This window comes from Ictidomys tridecemlineatus, chromosome 8 (assembly GCF_052094955.1).
Source record: "Ictidomys tridecemlineatus isolate mIctTri1 chromosome 8, mIctTri1.hap1, whole genome shotgun sequence".
In the NCBI taxonomy this organism is placed as follows: domain Eukaryota; kingdom Metazoa; phylum Chordata; class Mammalia; order Rodentia; family Sciuridae; genus Ictidomys; species Ictidomys tridecemlineatus.
The window spans coordinates 85,410,491-85,418,519 of NC_135484.1; the positions used below are offsets into that span (position 1 = coordinate 85,410,491).

Consider the following 8,029-nt stretch of genomic DNA (forward strand, 5'->3'; position numbering starts at 1 on the left):
AGTTGATGTGAGGATGGAACATTAATTACCTGAGACATGCTTGGAATAGTACTTGGCTCATAGGTATTGATCTATACATATTAGCTACTATTTACTGTCCTGACTTTGCTTTTGTCTGTTTTTCTTGAGGAGAAGAATCTGATCATTTCTATCAGTTTTTCTACAAAAGTATGTCAGCTACAGACAACTTAAGTGGCTCATCCTCAAGTAACACAATGATTGATTGGATGACATTCGAACAATATTCTCAAATCCTTCTGTCAAAGAGAGCCAGCCATATTTTTATTTTTCTAGAACAAAGCTAAAAAATATCCTCACTGAGTTGAACAGAACACAATTATGAATAAATTAGTTGCATTTTGCTTTTCCTTGTCTGAAAATAATCTTCCTTTCCAGGTGAAAGACATGTCAAAAGAACCAGACCACCCAATGACACCACAATGTCTGTACCAGAAATAAAATGAACCACAGTAGGAAAGAATGATGTCTGACTGGAGGCTTGGGATGCTATTTTGATTATCCGGATATTGTCTGTGTAATAGTCAGTAGTGTCTTGAAGTGGACCTTGTCATTTGGAAAGCACGTCACCTTGTATTTCTGAAGATTTAAATGGAAATTTTTGCTTTGGGGAAACAGCTATCAGGAGAGATTTGGCTGTGTTTAAAAGCTCAGATCCCTGCCTCTTAATACTTGTAAGTCCTTCCCTTATGTCACAGGCTTGGCTTCCCCCAAAATCTAATACTAATCTAGAAACCACAGAAATAATTGATCTTCAAAGCTCTGTGCATAGAATGAGCCAAATATATAGGAATGCTCACATGTAAATGAATAATAGTCTTGCAATGTAGGTATGATTTTTTTGTACAAAAGAAGAAACTGAGGCAAAAGAGGTTAAATCTCTTATTCAAGGTCATACAGCCACGAAAGGAAGGAATAGGAATAGCTCTTTTCACTTTTTTTTTTTCTGTCTTCACCCCTCAATTACTACCAGCTGCCTAGGTGGATATAGTTCAAGACCTTTCATTCAAAATAATAGGAAGCATAATAAAAAGTGAAGCTACAGTCTTCAGGGATTCCTACCTGAACTTGAACAACTTAAAACAACATTTAAAGAAAACCTTGTTCTATCACTATATTTTGAGCTGCCCGGACATCAATGAGGGTCATGTGTTTCATGTACTTCTGGTTCTATGAATTCCTTGAAAATTCAATGTTGGAGGGTGGTTTGATTTTCTGGGCTTTTTTTCTAATACAACATTCTCACTGTTTTGACACCACTGTGTTCTTGAAATGTTATCAATACAAAATGAAATGAATTTTCCTTTGAAAGATTCTTAGAATATCAGGTGGAAAGTAAAACATGCTCTTTGAAATAGTGTTAAACTAAAAGTGAATGCCCAGGTTAAGTATAAAATCAAACACTACCCTTTGAGATGCCTTCCTGAGGAACAGCTTCAAATTTAGAGTTGTTCATTATGGATTAATTGGTGTGTGTTACTAACAAGTAACTTTTCTTTCCCAGGTGCATTATTTACTGACATTTGAAATTCTAAAAAATAAACTGTCTATTGGCGCATGGGAAAAAAATAAAACATAAATCGGACATAACTACAGGGCTGTGAGCCTCTCTGCTGAGAAAATTTGAAAAAACGATATGTCGACACAATTGGCTCCTTTCTCATCTAATCCACAGCTTCTTTAAAGGACTGTAGGAACATAGCACAGTAAAAACAAGAAAGACTTAGAATAGTTTTTTTCCCATCTTTGGTAGTATTATATGACATGAGGATATATTTGATAGTCCATTATTTTTTTTGTTCATAAAACTAACTGCAGGATTCAGTCTCTTCTAGCATTTACTGAAACTTAGAACTAAGTTGAGCATATATTGCTCATAAAACATGGCTTAATATGTTTAATTAATGGAAATATCATAAGTTGTATTTTTTATCTCAAAGTGATTATGTTAGAAATAGAAAGCATCATAAAACTAGGAAATATACATGTTTGGAAACTAAGAAATAATCCTTAAATAGTATATGGCTAAAATAAGACACTATAATGGATTAGACAATGTTTTCAAATGGATGATAATGAAAATAGAACATTACAAAACATAGGGTATGCTGCTAAATCATTCCCTGGAGAACATTTTTGTATTTTCTTTTATTGTATGTATTTATCATGTACAATATGTTTTGAAATATGTAATCTTATGGAACTGTTAAATGAAACTAATGTGTATTACCTCATATATTTATAATATTTTGTGTGGTGAGAATACTTGAAAAAATACTGGCTTGGGGACGTTCAAGAATAAAATACATTATTTTTAACTACAGTCACTGCATTGCACAAGAGATTTTTTAAATTTATTCCTTCTAATTGAAATTTCCTATCATTTAACTACAATCCCCAGCTCCCATTCTACTCTATTTTTCTAAGAGTTCAATTATTTAAGCTTCCACATATCAGTGAAATCACAGAATATTTTCATTTCAGTGCCTGGCTTATTTCCCTTAATGTAATGTCCTTCAGGTTCATCCATGTTATCAATGACAGGATTTCTGCATTTTTAATACTGAATAGTATTCCCTTGTGCATACTACATCTTCTTTATTCCTCCATTGATGGACACTTTTGTTCATTCTGTTTCTTGTCTGTTGTGAATAGTGCTGCAATGAACATGATAGTGTAAATATCACTTTAGCATACTAACTTAATTTTATTTGACATATAACCAGTAGTGGACCTACTAGATCACATGGCAGTTTTATTTTTAGTTTCTTGAAGGACTTCCATACTATTTTCCATAATGGTTGCGTAAATTCACATTTCCATCCACAGTGCGCAAGTGTTTCCATTTTTCCATATCCTAACCAGCACTTTTTAGCTCTCAGCTTGCTTATAAAGACCATTCTAAGAGGATAATATTTCACTATGGTTTTAATTTGCATTTCTCTCATGATTAGTAATGTGGAACATTTTTTTTTTCATATACTGGTCAGTGATTTGTATGTCTTCTTTTGAGAAAAGCTATTCTGGTCCTTTGTCCATTTTTAAATTGAGCTATTTGCTTGCTATTGAGTTGTCTGTTTCTTATTTATTTTAAATACTAACCCCTTATTAGATGTTTGCAAAAATTATGTATATATTTATTAAAAATACACTTATTAGAAAAGAATAATGCTGAAAATAGGTGAAGTAAACAGCCTATTCAAGAAGTCCTAGGAGGAAGAGCAAATTAAGCCAAGGAAATGCAGGTCATGAAATAGAAGCCACCACAACAGTGAGAATCAGAGGATTCAAAAGTTGGTCCTATTAAAAGTACAATATAACTTACTAAACCTGTTATGAGAAATCAAACCTGAATATTATCTACAACTATTTAAAAATAGTAAATAAAAATAATTCCACATAGAAAACTCTGAGCCAAATGGCTTTGTTAGTGAGGTCTCCCAAACATTAAAAGAAGTAACATGAATGTTGCTAAAACTTTTCTAAGTAGTAAAGAAAAGATTATAGACTCCCTCAGACACTTTATGAGAATGATATAACATTGAATATAAAACCAGAGAGGGCTGGGGTTGTGGCTCAGCAGTAGAGCACTCACCTAGTATGTATGTGTATATATATATATATATATATATATATATATATATATATATATATATATATACAGAGAAACAAAATTGTATAGACCAATCTCACCAATAAACATAGACTGCAAAAATCCTTTACAAAAACTATCAAAGGCATGAAAATATATAAAAAGAATAATGTACATGATTAAATTGAGCTAATCCCAGGAGCTAAAGATTAGTTTGATGTTCAAAAATCAATCAACATATAATTTCCCATATTAAGACCTTAGAGGAGGGAAATTATGATATCATTTCAACAGTTGCAGGAAAAGCATTTGACAAAATTCAATATTCATTAATTCACAATTTAAAAATAGGAAAAAGATAACTTCTTCAAGTTGAAATGAATGTCTCCAAGAAAAATTCTACAGGAAACATTGTACTTAATAGTATATTTTGAGGAAAAATGCCACTTCCTTTCTTCTGGGTACTAAGGAGCTAAGCAAATTAAATAAGACACAAACAAACAAATATATATAAGCATTATTATATATACATATGCTATTATATACATGTTATTGTGAATAATGTAAATATAAGAATCAGAAGGGAAATGTTGTTTTTAAACAAAGTATATAATTTTGAAAGAATTCAGTTGAATATACAGATAAATTTCCAGTTTTAATAGAATTTAGCAAAATGGCTTCATACACATACCTGCATATTTCTATACCACCAACAAATATAAGGAAATTAAATTATTTTAAAAATATCATAAATTAATATATATATCACAAAGTAATGAAATGAGGAAAATATGTCTAACACCTCTCTATAAGAATTCATGCACATTTAATAGAAAAAATTTTAACAGTAAATGAAGATATACACATGGATTGGAAGATTTAATATTGTTCTCCTAACACTGATTTATAGATTCAATGTAATCTCAGTCCAAGGCCATATATGTATCTCTGGACAAGGCAAGTTGAATCTAAATTTCCATAGAAATTCAGAGTGCCAAGAGTAGTACAGACACTCTTGAAGACAAATAGCAAACTGTAAGGTTAGCTTCTAAAGCTTATTAAATCTTATTGCAAGGTACAGTTAAAAGCAGACTTACCATGGAGCTTGAAATTCCTTCTTTCAGACCTTGAGATATACTAATACTTTGTTTACATGATAATGTGCTTTTAGAAAATTTGTTAAACAAGATAATTTAATCATAGTCAGTTAAGATTGCCTTGTCTTTCCTTACTGAACTAACATCCATTTTAGATCCACATCAACTGGCCAACTTTGGAAGGGCTACAGGCATTTGAGGAATTTGAATGAGGAAAAGTCAAGTTGTGGTTTTATTTTTTAAAATGCTTTTCAAAATATGTTTTTATTGTAGATGGACACAATACTTTTATTTATTTATGTATTTTTATGTGGTGCTGAGGATTGAATCCAATGTCTCACATGTGCTAGGCAAGCACTCTACCACTGATCCACAACTCTGGCCTATGCTTTTCATTTTCAATCAGTTCTTTTTAGTTATATGTAACATTAAGATTCATTTTGACACAATTATAAAAGCATGAAATATAATTTACTCTAATTCAATTCCTAGTACTTCTTTCTCTTCCCTCTTGACTCCCACTATTTCCTTCGTTCTTTCCACTGATTTTTCTGTTCTTGTATTTTCTTAAAATAATTAATGTCTTGTGACTATACATAATAGTGAGATTCACTGTGTCATATTTATATATGTACATAGGAAAGTTAAATTGTATTCATTCTACTGTTCTTGCCTTATTCCATCCCTCCTCCCTCCCAGTCAATCCTCTTGCCCTACTCCACTGATCTTTCTTATATTTTGATGGACTTCAACTCCTCTCCTTCCACCTCTACCCTGGCCCTTATTTTGGACTAACTTCCACATATCAAAGAAAACATTTGACCTTTGACTTTTGGGTCTGGCTTATTTCACTTAGTATGGTACTCTCCAGTTCCATCCATTTATAGGCAAATGCCTTAATTTCCTTCTTCCTTATGTCTGAGTAACTCCATTGTGTAAATAAATATACCACATTTTCTTTATATACTCATCTGTTGAAAAGCACCTAGGTTGGTTCCATAGCTTGGCTATTGTGAATAGTGCTGCTATAAATATTGATTTGGCTGCATCCCCTTATTAGACTCTGTGGCTATGTACTGAGGAGTGGGATAGCTGGATCCATTAGGGGGTTCTATTCCTAGTTTTTTGAGGACTCTCCACTCTGCTTCTCAGAGTACTTGCATTAATTTGCAGTCCCACCACCAATGTATGAGTGTACCTTTTTCCTCACATTCTTTCCAATACTTCCTATTATTTATATTCTTGATAATTGCCCTTATGATAGGAGATGAAACCTCAATGTAGTTTTGATTTGCATTTATCTAATTGCTAGAGATAGTAGATACTTCTCATATATTTATGAGCCATTTGTATTTCTTTTTAGGAAGTGTCTGTTTAGGGCAGGAACCTGAGTCCTGGTTTCCCACCTTCCTACTGGATAGCAGTGAGCTTCACCACCCACTCCATCACCTTTTCCACCAACTATCTGTCCCTGGGGTCCATCCAGTCACCCAGCCACTGGGTCCCACCCACCAACAGCACGACCAGCATATATGCAGGTGCCAGGAGCTTAGGCTTCCAGATGTCGGAGCTCCACCAGCTCCAGACAGCATGGATGGCTGACGGTCTGGCAGGAATGGGAAGCAGACAGGGCTAGAAGACCATGCAAGACCTGAAAGATCATCTGGACTCCTACCTGGACAGAGTGAGGGGACTGGAGGCTGATAATGAGAGGCTGGAGGGCAAAATCCGAGAACATTTGGAGAAGAAAGGACCCCAGATCAAAGACTAGGGTCATTACTTCAAGACCATGGAGGAACTTACAGCTCATATCTTTGCAAATTCTATGGACAATGCCCGCATCGTTCTGCAGATAATGCTCATCTTGCTGCTGATGACTTTAGAGTCAAGTATGAGACAGAGCTGGCCATATGCCAGTCTGTGAAGAGCAGCATCCATGGGTTCTGCAAGGTCATTGATGACACCAATATCACTTGGTCACAGCTAGAGATGGAAATTGAGACTCTCAAGGAGGAGCTGCAAGTCGGGTGCCATGGGGGAGGCTTGTAATCCCAGTGTCTCCGGAAGACCAGCCTCAGCAAAAGCAAGGTGCTAAGCAACTCAGTGAGACCCTGTCTCTAAATAAAATACAAAATAGGGCTGGGGATGTGGCTCAGTGGCCGAGTGCCCTGAGTTCAATTCTCAGTACCCATCTCTCCTCCACCCTCCACCCTCGTCTCCCCCAGGAGGAACTGCTCTTCATGAAGAACCAAGAGGAGGAATTCAAAGGCCTTCAAGCCCAGATTGCCAGCTCTGGGTTGACAGTGCAGATAGATGCCCCCAAATCTTAGGATTTCAGCAAGATCCTGGCAGACATCTGGGCCCAGTATGATGAACTAGCTCAGAAAAACCGAGAGGGACTGGACAAGTACTGATCCCAGCAAATTGAAGAGAGCACAGAGTGGGCACCTTGCAGCCAGCTGAGATGGAAGCTGCTGAGATGATACTCACAGAACTGAGATGCACAGTCCAGTCCATGGAGATTAACCTGGACTTGATGAGAAATCTGAAGATCAGCTTTGAGAACAGTCTGAAGGAAGTGGAGGCCTGCTACACCATGCAGATGGAGAAGTTCCATGGGGTCCTGTTGCACCTGGAATCAAAGCTGTACAGACCCAGGCAGAGAGGCAGCTCCAGGCCTAGGACTATAAGGCCCTGCTGAACATCAGGGCCAAACTGGAGGCTGAGCTTGCCACTTACCGCCACCTGTTGGAAGACGGAGAGGACTTCAATCTCAATGATGCCCTGGACAGCAGCAACTCAGTGCAAACCATCCAAAAGACCACCACCAGCAGGATTGTGGATGGCAAAATAGTGTCTGAGACCAATGACACCCAAGTGCTGAGGCACTGAGTCAGCAGGAGAAGGGGACCCCCAGGGAACAAGGGACCAATAAAGGTTCAGAAATCATTAGACATAAAAATAAAGGGTCTGTTTAGTTTTCTATCCCCTTTATCACTTTTTAATATTTAGTTTTTATAGTTCTTTTAACATTCTGAACATCAATGCCCAGAGGAGCAGATTGCAAAGATCTTCTTCCATTTGGTAGGCTCTCTGTTCACATTCTTACTTGTCTTTGCTACGCAGAAGCATTTGAATTTCATGCCATCCCACTTGTTGATTTTCTGTTTTATTTCTTGAGCTTTAGGAGTCTTGTTAAGGAATCCCAGTTCCTATGACAACATATCCAAGTGTTGGGCCAACATTTTATTCTAGCAGTTGTAGAATTTCTGGTCTAATTCCTAGGTGTTGATCCTCTTAGAGTTGACTTTGTGCAGGGTGA

General features: G+C 36.1%; 1 pseudogene; it reads left to right on the forward strand.

Moving 5' to 3' along the window:
* Nucleotides 1-7,599, forward strand: part of LOC101957935 (keratin, type I cytoskeletal 18 pseudogene) — a 49,677-nt pseudogene extending 42,078 nt beyond the window's left edge.
* Nucleotides 7,600-8,029: the final 430 nt, after the last annotated feature.